The sequence below is a fragment of the Dasypus novemcinctus genome, chromosome 14, assembly GCF_030445035.2.
Source record: "Dasypus novemcinctus isolate mDasNov1 chromosome 14, mDasNov1.1.hap2, whole genome shotgun sequence".
In the NCBI taxonomy this organism is placed as follows: Eukaryota; Metazoa; Chordata; class Mammalia; order Cingulata; family Dasypodidae; genus Dasypus; species Dasypus novemcinctus.
Window position 1 is genome coordinate 89,004,288 of NC_080686.1, and position 17,377 is coordinate 89,021,664.

Below are 17,377 nucleotides of genomic sequence, written 5' to 3' on the forward strand. Positions count from 1 at the left end.
GGACAAAGTTGACAAAGATGACAATGAAGATGATGATGACAATGATAGTGAGGATGACGATGAGGACAAAGTTGACGATGATGATGGTGATGACAATTATAAGGATGATGATGATGGTGAGGGCATCTGAAGCAGGGTTCTGCAGATGGGGAGAGCTTACCAGGTGGCCCAGGGACCTCTGGGAATGTTCTCAAAGCTGCCCCCAAATCTGGCTACTGCCCAAGTTCAGGAGACACACTGGGAACAATGGTTGTTCCAGGGTGTGTGGCTCAGGCGTGCTGGGCCCGCCAGGTGGGACCCCCAAGAGAATGTGCCACCAGCCATTCTGTGCCACCAGTCAGAAGGCAAGAGGGAAGGGGGCCCTTCCCGAGGGAAGTAGCCACTTCTAACACCTGATGACAAGACTTGGAGGACACCCGCTCCATCGCCTAGCCAGGCCGTCTGCAGTTTCTCCCAATTTCTGCCAAAGCACCCACCGACGGCTGCCCTGTTTGTCGGTTATTGTTTTAGGGAAGCCCTCCCCGGAGTGAGGAAAGTGGTATCTTGCTCAGAGGAGTGGAATTTGGGTGAGGGAGGGCTGCCTAATTCTACCCGAGGGCTCCCCACTGCTGACCGTAGTCTTGGGGGGCTGAGAAGGAAGAGGTAGGTGGACAGAGGGGAGGGCCTAGGGCAGGCCATTTTTGAGCAGGGCAGTCTACAGCACCCTTGTTGAGAACTGAGCATGTCCACGTTCTCCTTTCATCATTTGGACCATTCTGCTATAAGCCCATTTTACAGAGGAGGAAACTGGGGCCTGGACTGGAGGGGCCTGCCCCGAGGGCAGACCCTGGGTTCTCTCTTCTATATTGTCAGTGGCAAAGTTGAAGTCTAGCTTAAACCTCAAGGAAACGATGGAAGAACTCATCTTCGTTGGGGCTGTTCCTCTGGAGGCCTGCTTGGTGTTCAAGCTTTATGCGAGCCACTGCCTCTGCCTGGAAATCCCCCCCACGCCTGGCAACTCCCTGCCAAGAGGTCAGCTAAAGAAGCCTCCAGAAGAAGCATTAAAATGAATTGCCTGAGCTTAAAAACCCTCTCTTCCTCTCTCCCTTTTTCCAAAACAGTAGAAATGCAGTAGAAGAGGTGGTGGAAGGACTCGGTCCTGGCTGGGTCCACAGCCGCCTCCCCAGCAGACCGCACGCTTCTTGAAGGCACAGAGTGTTCTTTGCCTCGCTGCCCCCCGAAACCACGTCCTGACACCCAGCCTGTAGGAGGTGCTCAAGAAAAGTCTGATGAATGGGTCAGTGGGCGCGTGGAGGCCCCCATGGGCTTTTACCAAACACCGATGGTAGCGACGGTGTGACGGAGACAGAGCACACAGAGACTGCTTCACACCCGACAAGGCCCAGCAGAGGCCCCCTTCGAAGCCGGGAGGAGCCGCTTTAGACAAATGTGCAGAGCCCTCAGCCCATGCAGAGGGAAGCTTCTGTGCCCTGCTCTCAACCCCCAGCGAGGGAGGCAGGCTGCGTGTTTCGATACCCATTTACAGATGAGGAAACTGAGGCCACAGACATGTTATGGGTTGAATGCTGATCCCCCAAAAGCCATGCTCAAGTCCTGGCCTCTGGTCCTGCGACTATGATCTCATTGGAAACAGGGTCTTCACAGATGTGACCGGTTAGTCCCAGAGGACTGGTGTCCTTATAAGAAGGGGAGAGGAGCCATGTAGGGAGAGCGCTGCGGGACCACTGAGGCAGAGGGCGCCGTGGATTGCTGGAAGCCACCTCCAGGAGCCTGGAGGGGGCCCGGGGCAGAGGCTTCCTGGCGCCTGGCCTTCAGAGCTGCAGGGCAGTGCGTCTCTGTTGCTTTCAGCTGCTGAGTGGTACTTGGCTATGGTAGCCTGACGAAACAACTAGGCAGGGGGGACCTGGACTTCTAACTGGTAGGACCCCCCTAGTCCAGGCTGCTGATCCGTTCACCAGATTTCCTTGTGTCTCTGGAGGAGAGGACACTGTCTGGGCGGCCTCCTGGCCCTCAGTCCCTCGTCCAGCCAGGGTAAGGCTCCTGCTGGCCTCCTCTGCTAGTCTCCCCTTCCCTTCCACTCTCCTCTCCAGGACCCGGCTCCCGGCCTGACACACAACCCACGCAACTGCTGCGCCCCGAATCCACCGCGGCAAGTGCTGGCCCCCACCCTGCGGGCTGGAGCTTCGCCTCCTCCCCGGTTAGTTCATGTTTCGTCGGCACGGCTGCTTAACCAGCTGTACGCGCTTTAAGAATTTTTTTTTTAAAGATTTATTATTTTTATTTATTTAATTCCCCTCCCCTCCCCCGGTTGTCTGTTTTCTGTGTCTTTTTGCTGCGTCTTGTTTCTTTGTCCGCTTCTGTTGTCGTCAGCGGCACTGGAAGTGTGGGTGGCGCCATTCCTGGGCAGGCTGCACTTTCTTTCGCGCTGGGCGGCTCTCCCTATGGGTGCACTCCTTGCGCGTGGGGCTCCCCTACGCGGGGGACACCCTTGCGTGGCACGGCACTCCTTGCGCGCATCAGCACTGCGCATGGGCCAGCTCCACACGGGTCAAGGAGGCCCGGGGCTTGAACCGCGGACCTCCCATGTGGTAGACGGACGCCCTAACCACTGGGTCAAAGTCTGTTTCCCTAAAAATTTTTGATGTTTTATTAGGTAATATTTCACACACAGAGGGGATAATATCGCCCACGTTGAACAGCTCAATATTTGCATCTAATCTATTTTTTTTTTTTGAGAAGGTACCAGGGATTGAACCCAGGACCTCATATAATGGGAAACAGGTGCTCAACTCCTGAGCTACATTTGCTCCCCTATTGTATTTTTTTTTTAAAGAAATAAACCATTAGAGCTTCAACTACATTCCCATCCCCTTCCCTCCCCTCTCCCATGTTGGCATACTGTAGCACTCAGGATTTACCCGTAAGCAATTGTTCGCATTGCTTTCTGTGTTTGATCATTTACATCAATGATATTATATGCCACGCATTATTTTGCACCTGGCTGTTTTTGCTTCACAAGAGGCCCTCATGAATTATTCGGGTTGATGGGTGAGGGCTTGGCTCATTCATCTGAACGACAGTAACTACTCCCATTGTATAACGAAATAGCGTCTACCCATCCCCTGGCTGAGCACTGTTGCTGCCGCTATTGGTATTTTAAAAACAGGCTGCGTGAGCATGTGCAGGTCTTCTCGGGTGCATGTGTGAGCTTCTCCAGGGGGCTGCAGGCTCCTTGAGGACAGGGATTTTAGTCTTCAGAACGGGGCACATGGCAGGTTCTCAATACCTGGATAATTTTTGTTGGATAATCGAACGCAGTGCATTCAGAACGACCTGCACAGCATGACCAGTTGGCAGTCGGGCAAGCATCGCTGGTGCCTGCCCTTTCCCTACCAGCAGAACAGGCCCAGCCTCAGAAATGGATCGCCATGGGCCCAAGCCGACCCTGAGAATCCTTTCCCCGCTGCCCCAGCTCCTTGGTAGCCAGGAGTGGCCACATGGCCCAGGGCTGACCGGTGAGATCTAAGGACATCTGCTGGGGATTTTCTGGAAAGGCTTTGCTCTCTTGAAAAGAGGGAATCGGATAGACTCTGCAAAGACGGCCATCATTTGCTAACTTCTGTCTTAGAGGATGGGAGGCCAGCAGAGGGAGAGGCTGCAGCAACAGCCAACATCAAACACCAGGTATGTGAGGGGCGCTCTCGGGCCAATGCAGTCTCTACCCAGGTACAGCTGTCGGCTGGTCAGGCATGAGCCCACCGGCGACCAGGCTAGAACTGCCGACTGATCCCAGCCCTCAGAGTCCTGTTTCCCCACTGTTTCCCGTCACTAAGCTTTGCAGCGTTTTTAAAAGGTAGCATAAATAACACACATGATTGATACAGGAACAGACACCAGCATTCTACCTTTTTGTGCCCTACTTGCCTTGAAAACAGATGTGCTATCTGGAGCTGCAGCAACTCTTCGGCAACCTTGAGGGAAAGATCATCGTGGTGTGGCTGGCTTGACCACCACTGTGCTGCCTAAGTAACAACAGTTATTTTTAGGTGAGAAAATAAATCGATATCTGCCATAATACCATGAGCAGGATTTCTAATTTCTTGAAGCCTGAAGAACTTCTAACTAACACAGGGCAGGTTGCCAGGCTGCTGAGACAGCTGGGAGAGGATCTGGGGTGGCCAAGGGAGAGACCGAAAAACCAGGCTTGGTGGGAGAAACTTGGAGCCCGGACCAGGCCGTGTTCTCGTTCGCCTTCTGCCGCCGGCAGGCACCTCCAGAGGGCTTGGAAGGACCGAGGGAGGAATGTGCTCCCATTTCCTGAGCCGCGGCCGGAAAGGCCCTCGGGCCCTCCTCCCTGCCAGGCCTGCGCCCTCTGCTTCTGCCGTGACTTCTGTGGAGAGAAATGACTCACGGCAGTTATGAAATTCGGAGGCCACTGTGTATTTACATGTTTGCCCTCTCACGACTCGGGCCGGGAGACTTCCAGCGTGGGGAGTTCTCCCTCAGGAATCATTGCCGCGAGAGACAAGTGGCTGGACGGAGGGAGGGCTCACAGGAAAGAGCCAGGAGAACAGGAAGGCAAGGCCAGGTAGTTGTTTCCAAGGGAGGCCCTCCAAGTCAGGCCCTGGGCTAGCCTGCGCCCCCCCTTTCCAGCTCCTTCCTTCCTATCTGGAAGGCTCCAATTCAATCTGTGGAGAATCCCCCTGCACCTCCCCCCAGTCTCGCTGTCTCTCTCTGTCTCTGTCTCTTTTTCTTTCTCTCTCTCACACACACACCAGGCATGGGCTATCTCTGTAAATCCCCAAATGTTCTTTTTTTTCTCCACTGTGCAAATAATAATAAGATGATATTTATTGACTGCTTTACCACATACCAGGCCTGTGCTAGGAAAATCCTCCCAGGAAGCCTCTAGGTGAATTCTAAAGTTCTCATTTGACAGATGAGGAAACTGAGCACAGAGAGTTTAAGCGATTTGCCCAAGGTCACACAGCCAGTAAATCACGCAGCCAGAATTAAGATGCAGGCATTCTGATTCCAGAGTGCAAACTCTTCGCCACAGCCTGTTCCACCTGCAGAGGGCGAAAGTGAGGCTCAGAGAGGTCGAATGATTTGCCTGATGTCACAGAGCTAGGATTTGCACTTGGGCCAGTCAGTCTGGCAGCAGGTGCCGTGTGCTTGTTTTCTCCCTGACACCCCAGGCTGTGGCAGCCCCTCTGTTCGTCTTGGAACCTTCCCCTCGCCCCAGGGGAGAAACGAGCATTAGCCTAGATTGGAGTCTTACTGCTGCTGTTTACTCGTTTGACGACCTTGTTCTCGTCTGTAAACCGAGACTCAGGTTTGCCCCTCCCACCTGGCAGGGCCTTGTTAAAGGCAATGAGGGGTGTGGAAGATTTGGCCCAGATGTGGGGCTGAGCGCCCCCCGGGTGGTGCCCCCCTGCTGTCTTCCTGCCGCCCCAGCCTCGGAGTGGGAGTGACGGCTCGGGCCGGTGCTGGCCCTGCAGCGCCTTGCTCTGGCAGCCAGCTGGGTCTGGAGTCTCCTTCTGCCATGAGGAATTACCGCCCTCCATAAAACGCTCTCAGGGATGCAAGGGTTTTGCAATCAATTATTGCATCAGGAAAACTCTCTGAATAGCCTCATTCTACCCTCTTCCCCGCCCAGGTGCCGGCCCAGCCAGGGGGAGGTTGGGCGCTGGGGGGGACGGGCAGCTCTTTCTCCTCCCCTCCTACCACCCAGGTCCACCCCAAACACCCTGGGACAGGGCTGGGGGCAGATGACGAAAGGCAGGAGACCCGAGCCGAGCCGGCCCGGGGAGCTGGGGCTCCGGCAGCCCCCCTCATCCCCCGTCCCCCAGGAGCTCAGCGATCTGGCCCAGCACCGCTGTGACACGGGCTGCACCCCCTCTCTGAGGTTTTGGGCTCCTCGCCTGCAGAAGAGGGACTGTCATTTATCCCCGTCACACGGGGAAGTCAGGAAGATGAAAGAAGAGAATGTGCCCCGCGTCCTCACTTTTTAAATCAGGTCACGGTCAGCATCACCGTAACTCTGTGACCCGGTGTGGCCTGCTCAGCCCCGGGTGCTAACGGTGGCCCATCTTGGGGAGATTTACCGTGGAAATCCGCAGCTTCAGCACCCCGGGCCCTGCCTCCGTGACCTTGAAACCGCTCATCTGACCTCCCGGAATCGCATCCTTGGGACGGAACTGCAGCCGCCGAGTCTGTGGGGCGGGGGTGTGGGTTCAGTGAGCGAATGGGCCCGGAGGAGCCAGCCCAGGGCCTGGCACAGAGGAAGTGCCCGTCAATGGTGGCCTTTATCAGTCCTCGGGTTTGGAAGGAACTCGGAGGGAGGCCGAGCTGGGGAACAGAGGAGGTGATTGTACAGAGGTGAGTGGGGGAGGGGGCCTTCCCTGGGGACGGGCTGTGAGAGCCCTCACCCGCCAGCCCTGGCTTAGCCCTGCGTCCAGTTTATTATCTCCTGTGGCATTCGTCCTTCCAGCCTGGGAACAAGCGAAGGAGGGGACCCTCCCAGGACTCAGCACCCTTGGGGTTTTCCCGTGGCCTTTGTTTGCTGGCAGGTTCCCACTCGGGGCCCATAAAACACGGTTAACCCTCTCCAAGCATCGCTTGGGACTTTGACTCTTAGAATATGTGATAAGAGGACCCGGTGTCATCTGCGAAGGCGATGGGCGGGGGGGGGGGGGGGGGGGTGCTCCCAAAAGCCAATCGGATGTAGCTCTTCCCAGCTCTGCGTTGGATGACCTTGAGTTGGTGACGGAAATGGGCCATGGTGTGAAGATTTACGCCACGGAAACCGGCAAGTGGTACAACGCAGAATCGACTGGTACTCATTGACCAGCACACCCTTGCCCCCAAGAACGTGGAGATGAGCCTGCTTTCAGAGTGAAACTAGGAAAATCTGTACCCAGGGATGCAATTGGCCTTCTGTGGGGGCGGCCGGGGAGCTGAGCATACAGGTGCAAGAGAAGGGTTGGGAGGCCTCCAAACTCCTTGTGAGGGCAACTGGCGTGAATTCTGGAGAAAGAAGTGGAGACTGATGGAAATTTGGGTAGCAGAAATCCAGTTGGCTGTACTGATGTCTGTTTAGAGAAAGAAAAAAAGGGGTCTGATATGAACAGAAAGGAGGTGGTCAGAGGAGACGGAGCAAAGTCAAGGAGCATCAGTGTGGGAACACTGCCCAGGCCCATCTCTCACGGGCATGGCTGCCTGCCAGTCCTGCAACCATCCTGCTGAGTTCCTTTCCCCAGACACTCACGTCCTTCTCTCAGGTAGCAATGGACCTCAAGACAGATTGGGTGTTGAGGTGTTGAAAGGTGACACCCAGCCCGTTGCATTCTAGCTAAGGCCACCCTGAAGGAAGAGCCTACACAGAGGACGGAGAGAGTGATGGCTCTGTCCCTTGTTGTTGAGTGGGTGGGTCCACCAATTTGAGGCCTCCCCAAAGTGGTCCTTTGAATTTAAATGGGTTACAGTGAGGTTTTGGTAACACCTGAATAGGTCTTAGCCATTCAAAGCAGAGGCAGTTAGAGGTCCACCTATATTGCTCTTTCTTCCTGGGGCCCCAGCTACAGGCATTTCCCAGCTGCCCTTGGAGTAAGGTGTGGTCATGTGACTGAGTTCTCGCTGATGGATGTGAGTGGAGGTGCCACTTCCAAGCGGGTGTGCTTCCTTCAAGCTTCTTCCCCTTCCAGCCTGCTGGAGCCTGGAGGGGCTGTGACCTGGCCACCATCAAGCAGATGAAGTGCTGGAGACACAACATGGAAGGAACCTAAATTCTGCCAACCAGGAATGATCATCTCAGAGAGTGATGAGGAGAGAAACTAAATTCTGTATTCTTGAAACCACTTTTTTTCGGCCGTCTTTGTTATAGCAGCAGAGCTTTACCTTAAGAAATTCACCATCTGTAGAGCAGGCTTGATCACAAATGTTTCCTTAAGAAGAGTCTCCCTTTGGAGACAGAGGTATCTTTAAGCCACGTTGGCTGAAAAACACTTCTTAACATCCACCTAATCCCCTCTGCAGATTCCATTTGCACAAGTAATTTTCCAATCATGTGGCTTCCTATAGTTGACTCACCTGGGAAAAATGAATGCTTTCATTGATTTACTGACGCACATTCAAGTCTGCCAGTCAACCACTTTTGTCAATGTCATTCTTTCTTCTGTCTTACATGATCCCACTTATCTCCTGTGATGGTTAGGCTAATGTGTCACCTCAGCCAGGTAATGGTGCCCGGTTGTTTAGTCAAGCAAGCACTAGGCTAATTGTCATACAAGGGCATTTCCTGGACTTTAATCATCAGTGAGTCGACTGCGTAGATGGCAGGTTACATCTATAATCAACTGAGATTGCCATCAGCGGTGAGTGACGCCTCACGCAATCAGTTGAAGGCTTTAAAAGGGCAAGTGATTTCAGCATTCAGAGAGAACTTCCACTGCTGCTGCAGATGGCCGGGGTCTCCTGGGGAACTCATCAGAGAACTCCATCGGAGTCCCTGGCCTGCAGCCTGCCCTACGTAATTTGGACTTAGGCATCCCCACGGTTGCATGAGGCCATTTTATAAACTCTCATACTATGTACAAGTGTCTCCTGTTGGTTCTGTTTCCCTGGGGAACCCTGACCTGACTAAGACATCTCCCATGAACTTGATTCATGCGAATCTCCCTCTGACATGGATCCGGCTTTGGATTCCAGATGCTGGTCCCTGTGAAGCTTCCGGCAGGCTGCCGCCTCCTTCCTGTGCGTCTCTGTTCAGTACCTATTTCATCTGCTTACACTAGTGCCTTTTCTCCCTGGTGACACTGAGCTGAGGACAGGGGCTGCTTCTTTCTGAGCTCTGTGTCTCCAGCATCTAACATGATGCCTGGTATACAGTAGGTGCTCAATCAATGTAGGCCAAATGACGAATGACTCCGGCCACAGAGGAAGATCCCTTCCCTCAGTCCCGGATCATTCCAATATACAAAGCAGGAATATTCCCAAAAGGTCTTAAAATGAGCTTTAGTAAATCGAATCCTGTTTTATATGAGCAAACCTGCAGGAGAGCCACCTGCAATTTTACCCCATAGTTTAAGCAGAGGCACCTACTCTACAGTTTCTTAAAGAGAAGACATGGAGGGAGGATGGACAGAGCCCAGGAAGGAAGTGGAGAGAGGGGATGAGGGAAGCATAAGGACTTCGAAGCTAACCTGAGTTTGAATCCTGGCTCCCAGTCTTCCCAGCTGTGTGAGCAAGGGCAAGCTACTTAGCCTCTCTGGTCCTCCCTAGGGAGATACTCTCCACCTGCAGGATAAAGGAGAGGCTGTAGGCAAAGCGCTGAGCAGAGTGACTGACATAGAGTGTGCGCTCAGCACGGGTATTTGCCCCAACAAAGGCAAATAATCTGCGATCAGACACTAGCCTGGGAAAATCGTGGCCTGGCCCCATGGGCTGTGTGGCCCTCTATGCCTCTGCTATCTGTCGTGGAAGGCCACATTTTTGTCTACCAGGTTTCCTTAAAGTGAGTTCCAGCATCTGTGCAGAGCCGTTGACAGCTCCCCCTTCTGAGCTTGCAGCTGCCTGTGACTCGGGCCAAAGGAGAAAGGACAGCCACGCCGAGAGCCCGGCTTCCTTCAAACACGGAGGGCGACAGGCTGGGCTTGGCCGGCTGCCACCGAGGCCCAGCTCGGGCTGAGCGAGGGAAGAGGGTACGAGTGCAGAGCCGAGCAGAATTATCCCAAGTCGCCTGCAGACCTCAGCTCGAATCAGGTGGGGGGACACTGACTTTTTTAAGTTAAGGAAGGGAAGGAGCAGCCGGGGGGACGGTGTGTGTGCTGCTGCTCGGGCTTCCTGGGTGGAGATGACTCACCGTTGAGGCGGGGCCGCTACGGCCTGAGCACGGGGCCTCCCTAAACCCTGGAGATGCCGAGGGGGCTGGCGGGGCGATGATTTGTGCTCAGAAAACGCCTTCCTTCCTGCCAGCTCAGGGGGTCGGCGGGGACCCAGCTGCGCGTGGCCCGGCGCTCAGCCGGCCCAGACCTCTGCCCTGCGCGGGGCTGCGTGCGTCCCGGGAAGGACCCCGTTTCCTAATGAACACCCACGGGGGCCTATGAGGTGGCAGGGCCCTGCCGAGGGCCCCTCGATCCATCCAAAACAACTAGAAAATGTGCCGGGTGTCTGTGGCCCTGTAACAACCCACCCCAAAGCTTCGGGGTACCTTGCTTGTGGATCCTGGAGGCCGGGAATTGAGAGGCGGCACAGCCGCGGCGGGTCTTTCCTGCTGCGTGGGGTCTGGGGCCTCCACTGGGGAGACTGGGTGGCGGGGGCTGGGGACCGCCTTCCCGCGGGGCTGCCTCACTCCCCTGCTGGCGCCTGCCTGCGGCCCCACCGGCAGGCCGTTCTCAGGGCAGCTGGAGTTCTTACCTGGCTGCTCAGGGCTCCGAAGGCCAGTGCCCCAGTGACCAAGGCAGGAGCCATGTGGCCTCTCAGCCTGGCCTTGGCGTCCCCTTAGCACCGCTTTCATCGTACTGCTTGGTCAAAGCTGTCATAAATCCGCTCAGATTCAAGAGACTCCACTTCTTTTTATTTTTATTTTATTTTTTATTTTTTAAAATTTTAAAGATTTATTTTTATGTATTTCTCTCCCCTTCCCCCCCACCCCAGTTTTCTGTTCTCTGCGTCTATTTGCTGCGTGTTCTTTCTTTGTCCACTTCTGTTGTTGTCAGCGGCACAGGAATGTTTCTTTTTGTTGCGTTGTCATCTTGCTGCGTCAGCTCTTCATGTGTGCGGCGCCATTCCTGGGCAGGCTGCACTTTCTTTCGCGCTGGGTGGCTCTCCTTACGGGGTGCACTCCTTGCTCATGGGGCTCCCCTACGTGGGGACACCCCTGTGTGGCACGGCACTTCTTGCACGCATCAGCACTGCGCATGGGCCTGCTCCACACGGGTCAAGGAGGCCCCAGGTTTGAACCCCGGACCTCCCATGTGGTAGACGGACGCCCTAACCACTGGGCCAAGTCCGCTTCCCCTCCACTTCTTTTTAAAGATTTATTTATTTATTTTATTTCTTTCCCCTTCACCCCCCTCGTTGTCTGCTCTCTGTGTCCATTCACTGCATGTTCTTCTATGTTTGCTTGTATTCTGGTCAGTGGCACTGGGGATCTGTGTTTCTTTTAGTTGCGTCATCTTGCTGTGTCAGCTCTCCGTGTATGCGGTGCCTTTCCTGGACAGGCTGCACTTTTTCATGTGGGGTGGCTCTCCTTACGGGGTGCACTCCTTGCACGTGGGGCTCCCCTTTGCGGGGGGCACCCCTGTGTGGCAGGGCACTCCTTGCACACATCAGCACTGCGCGTGGGCCAGCTCATCACACAGGTCAAGGAGGCCCTGGGTATGAACCCTGGACCTCCCACATGGTAGGTGGACACTCTATCCATTGAGCCAAATCTGCTTCCTGAGACTCCACTTCTTAATAGGAAGTGTCAAAGAATCATAGACACACACACACTTTAATTTTACTGTGGTAACATGTATGCAACATAAACTTTCCCATTTTAACCGCTCATAGGTGTAAAATTCAGTGGCATTAACTACTTTTACAATGCTGTAACACCATCACCACCATCCATTACCCAATCTTTCCCATCACCCCAAACTGTAGCTCGATTTTAAAAGCTGCCACGCTGGTCTTCTAGTCCAGGCAGACAGAAGGAAAGAGGGAACAGCCCCTGTACTGAGACCACCCTGTATTCTGCTTGTTCTCAGTCAAGATTGGTATACCTCTATTTCCAGGCCCTGGCCCCCTCTCTTTTCTGCCATCCAGATGGTCTCATAGAAGAGAGGCTCCTCAAGGACCATTCTGGGGGAAGTAAACTCAGAGGTGTCCAGGGGCCAGGCTGCTAACATAGAATGTGTGAGACAATAAGGAGGGGTGGGAACTGTGGTTAACCGAGCAGTGCATGCCTCTCCCCAAGGGAATGCTAACACTGTGCCGGCCAAACAAGACGTCAACAGCAGACTGGTTTTGGCCTGTGGGCTCCTGGTTTGTGACTTCCTGGCATTCCTCAGAGATGGCTGGAACCTCTGAACTCCTTCAGAGGATCACACTTTCCGTTGTAGAGCACCTGCTGAAAACTGGAGTGGGCAGTCCAGAATCCCACCTCAGCCCCCTGCTCACTTCCAATGTGCCATCTCAGAACTCTGGGGTTCCAAGGAACCCTGCTGGAAAGCCACCAGCTCAACCCCTTCCGTTAAAAAAGAAGGAAAATGAGGCCCAAGGAGGAGAAATGACCTGTCCAAATTCACACTGTGAGCTAATTGCAGAGTCAGGACTTGAACCCAGGTCTTTTGTCTCAAAGCCCTGTGTGCTTTCCACTGGCAACAGAATGAACACATTACCTGTGCACACAGCTTTTCACCACCCAGCCCTGCCTTCCATCCCCCAGCCCCTCCCAGGCTCCAGGTGATTTTAGAGAGAGGGCCCAGTGGTTAAGGGCTGAGCCAGGGTGGGTGCTGGGGAGGGATTCTACGCCAAATGGTGGAGCGGCTGGGCTTGTCCAGGTGCTAGACGAGGAATTAAGGCAAAAACGAGCCCAATGCCCGTGGACAGGCACAGCTCACCTAGTAGCAGCTGCAGTAAATAACACAAAAGAAAGCAGGTGTGTCATCATTTGATCCAAGGCAGGAACAGAACTGTGCTTACCACTGGATCCAGGAAGCCACCAGACTGCCCCTGGCCTCACTCCAGCCACCCTGACAATTGCCTGCAAACAAAGGCCATCCAGCAACACTTGTGGCTCCTCCAAGGCCACCTCCTCCTTGCAGTCTTCCCTGATCCTTCCTTCCCCCGCTGGCCAAGTGATTCTCTCCCTTTTCTAGGCGCTAGGCGGAAGTTGTTTGCATTTCTGTTCACTCTGCCTTCCCCACCAGGGGTCATTCCTTGAAGGGGCAGCATCTGTGCTAATTGCAGCTCAGGCCAAGAGGAAAGCTTTACAAAGGTAAGAAGAGGCAGGAGCGGAGGTGGGAGAGGTGTTGGTCCAGCATCGGGAATCCTTTGGGGGATCAGCACCTCCCTTAGACCTGGGCAGTTGGGGGGCCTGCCCTGACCCTTGCCCCCGTACCTTTCATCGCAAGGTGAGGTGTTTATAGGGGCAAAGGGGGGTGCCTATGTAGAGCCTGAACCTGGCCTTCTAGACCAAAGCCCAGGTACCCCGGAATTCCTGCCCTAAAGGTCTGGAATCTGCTTCCAGGACTCAGGAGTCTCTCCCCCCGTCCCTCTTCTCCAGGTGACCAGCTGCCACCGCTGTGTGCACCTTCGGGCCCATGAGGCTTCAGGAAGGGCCCAGGAGCAGTGACTATGGGAGGGGGTTGGATATGTCAGCTGGGAGGTCACAGCCATGCTTGGAGGCCCTGCATGGGAAGAACCGAAGCCAAAGCAGGAAGCGAAGGAGAATCAAGTCACACACCACAAACTTCCGGTCTTGCCCAGGTCCCTGCACCTGTTAGGGGAGGGCCTGTGAGGACCTAACACTTCCTGTGCTCTTAAAGGAAGATAAAGATTTTGAATGGAATTTCTTTTCATTGGGCCATGAAGGTGGTGCAAAAAGTAAAAAGAGTACACTCGGGGTCACTCTGACCAGGATTCAAATCCTCATTTTGCCCCCTCCTAGTTGTGTGACCTTAGACAAGTTAATCAACCTCTCTGAGCTGGTTTGTGTATCTGTATAATTGGCAACAATAAAAACTATTTTGTAAAATTGCTCTGTACTTTCAATTAGAGAATTTGAAAGGGTCTGGCATTGGCAGTAACTCAATAAATGTTTATATTCAGATGTGGCTCAAACAATTGTGTGCCTGCCTCCCATATGGGAGGTCCTGGGTTTGGTGTCCAGTGCCTCCTAAAGAAGACAAACAACGAGCACACAACGAGCAGACATTGAGCAAAAACAATGAGCAAGACAATCAGCAAACAACGAGCCAACACCAAGCAAAAACAAATGAGCAGTGAGCAGATGTGGCTCAAGCAGCTGAGCACCTGCCTTCCACATGGGAGGTCCCAGTTTGGCTCCCAGTGCCTCCTAAAGAAAAAACAATGAGCAAAAAACCCACAAAAAACAATCAGTATACAATGAGCATAAACAACAAGCAAAAACGACACGCAAACAGAAGAGGGAGCCACGGGTGGGGGGCAGTTTAAAAAAGAAAAAGAATTTAGGGTCAGGAAGCATAAGGTACTGACAAATGCCCACTGTTGTTCGGCGGCAACGCCTCATGTACTGTGAAGCAGGGAGAGGGAACCTGGGACTCCAGGTAGTTATGAGAACTTTCCCTTCATTTTAGAATGTGCAGAATGCTCAGACCCTTCCTGAATGCTGCTGCCACGTACCTACTTTGTCATGAATGAAAATGAATCAAACTAGAGCTCAGACTTGTCCAGAAAAATCAATACAGCTTTCTCCACATTAGGCAATATGTGAGTTCCTGAAAGTCAGCTACTCACCAAATGATTTTTCCAGTTCAACACATATTAAGCATTCAGTGTCTGCTCAGCACAGCGCCGAGGCCACGCGGGACACACACGCACACATGCATAATCGGATGTGATGGTGATTCTGGATTTCAAGGATCTTTCTTTCTTACCAAGTCACACTGTAAGTGCACCAACGGAGCTTCTAACAGAATCACACGGTAGACCTTTTATAAAGCAGAGGACCCCTCACCAGGGGAAGAATATATATTTACCTATGTATTTGCTTTTGTAACTGAGGGATTTCATAGTAAAAGCTTTTTATAATTCTGCCATATGGCAAGCCTTTAATAAAACATTTGTTGACTAAATGAACGTCGTTCAAAATCAAGGCATACCTATGTTTCACCTTTGTATACAGGTAGATAAATCTTTTTTGTTGTTGTTAAAGATTTATTTATTCTCCCCCCTTGCGGCTTGTTTTTTGCTGCCTGTTCTCTGTGTTCACTTGCTGCACGTTTTTTCTGTGTCTGTTTGTCTCCCTTTGTTGGGTCATCTTGCTGCCTCAGCTCTGCGACGCACATGGGTTGTCAGCTCTCTGCAGTGCACGGGCCGTCAGCTCTCCATGGCATGTAGGCGAGCCTTCCTTCACAAGGAGGCCCCGGGACATGAAGCCAGGGCCTCCCATATGGTAGATGGGGGCCCAGCTGATTGAGCCACAGCCGCTTCCCTAGATAAAACATTTTTTACGGGTAGATAAAATTATTTTTACCTACTTGTTTCCATGAGAGCCTTGTGGGGGAGGGAAAGCAAGCCTTGATGATTCCCATTTCACAGGTGAAGCAATCGAGGCACATAAAAGGGAAGTGGCTTCCTCATGTCAGTATCTGAAAAGTCTCACAGAATTCAGTCCACGCTTTGCCAGCAGGGAGAGCCCCGGCAGGGAAATCAGGACAGGTTTGGTGGGTTCACTTGTCCCGGCTGATCCTCGTGACCCCAGGGCACATGTCCACCCTCCCACAGGAACCAGGCCGCGGGCCCAGGAGCTGAAGCCCTCCTTTTGCCAGCTGTGCCCGCCGGGCCCAGCTGCTTCCGTGGATGAACAACCGCCTGAAGGCTGCGCCCTGTTCTCCAGGCCCTGCCTCTGCTTGAGCCTGTCTCCCTCCCCATCTCTCGACCCTCCCTGTGGGTGACCCTCTGTCCTTGAGGACATTCATTCAGAAGACGCGTCCTAAGCGCTTTGTAATAGACACGGTGCTGGGGGCTGGAGAACACGGCCCTGCTCTCTGGAGCACAGTGAGTCGAGAGTGAAAGCTGGACAGAGGCCTGGAGGGTGCCCGGGAGGGCATGTAAATCTGACTGTGGTGCTGGGAAAAGCCTCTGCCAGAGGGGACATTGGGACGGTGTTTTGAAGGATGAGTAAGAGCTCATCACTTTGGTGGGGAAGGGGAGGGCAGGGCTCTCCAGAGAGAGAGAAAGGCCCAGGCAGAAGAGCAGAGGTGTGCCTTGGCAAGAGTTTGGGCTCCTGCTAGGAGCTGGCAGAGGCGAGGAGAAGAGAGAGGTGGGGCTGGGAAGGGTAGCAGGGGCCAAGGAAGGAGGGTCCACTCTTCCCCTGCAGGGTTTTAGGTCAGTGGCCCCACAGGCTCAAATGTCATTTCTAGGAAAATGGCTCTGATGGATGGAGGGGATGAGACACAATTTGGTCCACCCCTCTATCTCCAGCACCCGGCCAGTGCCCCAGCGCAGAAGTGCTCAGTGTTCAATGTAGGAATGAATGAGTTAGGAGGTCACTGCAGAAATCCAGGCGAAGGCCTTCAACTACGCTTATGGGAGTGGGGAGGAAGGGAAAGGCGGGGGATTTGTATCAGCCAAGGTCTGCAGGCAATGGAGCCCGGGCCAGGAAGTTCAACTGCAAGTCTTTAATGCGGGGGACTAGTTAGAAAGGTGCTGGAAGAGCAGAACAACCCAGAACAACTCGCCACGGGAGGGGGGTGCAGAGGGCAACCTGGAGATTCTCAGCACGAGAAAGGTACTACCGCCCCAGGGCTAGGAGGTCGAGGAGAAGCAGTGGGGCCGCCCGGTTGCAGAAGTCACAGCTGCTGGGATGAGCTGTGATGGTGAGGAGGGGGTATCATGGACTGGTTTTCCCAGGAAGCAGACTTTGAGATGGTGACTATGTGTGCAGGAGGTCCATGAGGGAATGTTCTTAGAAGGGAAGGGAAGGGGCAGGACTGGGCAGAAGGAACAGCTAGTGGCAAGGCAACCCCACCAAGGCCTCGTTGACCCCACAGGGAGCTCAGAAGCTGGGATGCCCTTCCCAGGCCCAAGCTGGGAAGACCAGTCATTAGAGTGGGCCCCCAGGGAGGCATGCCCGTTTGGCAAGGTGGCTCTTCTCCTGTGGCTGGGGCCACGGAGGAAATGCTGAGAGAAGGGGAGGGGGCGCTGGCTGCTCTCCTCCTCCCACCTGGCAATCTCTCTCCAGGGCTTCCCACTGGGCATGCAGGGCTGGAAGCCAAGGAAACAGCCCCAGGGGAGCAGGGGAGGGCAAACAGGTCTAGGATGGGCCCAGTGACAGTGGACAAGTGGACGTGAGCGATGAGGATAAAGCGTAGTCTAAGGGGAATGACTGCCAGGGCCCGAGGAAGGGTGGGTGGGGCACCTGGTGGGTGGTGGCGATGCCTTTCACTGAGAAGAGGCCTGGCAGAAGGAGGGGCACACCTCGGAGGACGATGCCGATGGCACGGTGCATAAGATGACAGACGCCCAGCTAGGATGGCTCTAAAATTCTGCACAGATGACCTCTGTGCTCAGCTCCCTGCCGCCACTGCAGTCACCTTGGCTTGCCGCTCTCCTTGGACCAAGCCTGCCCTTCTCCACATCCCTGCCTGGCCACCTGCCATTCACCTCACCCTCCTGCCCAACT

General features: G+C 54.1%; 2 long non-coding RNA genes across 2 annotated transcripts; one reads left to right on the forward strand and one right to left on the reverse strand.

Moving 5' to 3' along the window:
* Window positions 1-2,268: 2,268 nt before the first annotated feature.
* Window positions 2,269-6,220, reverse strand: LOC139436428 (uncharacterized). Its single transcript, XR_011645686.1, has 4 exons — window positions 6,108-6,220; window positions 4,874-5,069; window positions 3,925-4,022; window positions 2,269-2,628 (listed from the first exon to the last, which is right to left on the reverse strand). It is a non-coding gene; the product is annotated as an uncharacterized lncRNA (long non-coding RNA).
* A 3,328-nt stretch (window positions 6,221-9,548) lies between these two features.
* LOC101424115 (uncharacterized) lies at window positions 9,549-13,744 on the forward strand. The gene is made up of 3 exons (XR_187976.4): window positions 9,549-9,762; window positions 12,867-12,985; window positions 13,274-13,744. It is a non-coding gene; the product is annotated as an uncharacterized lncRNA (long non-coding RNA).
* The last annotated feature ends 3,633 nt before the right edge of the window (window positions 13,745-17,377 follow it).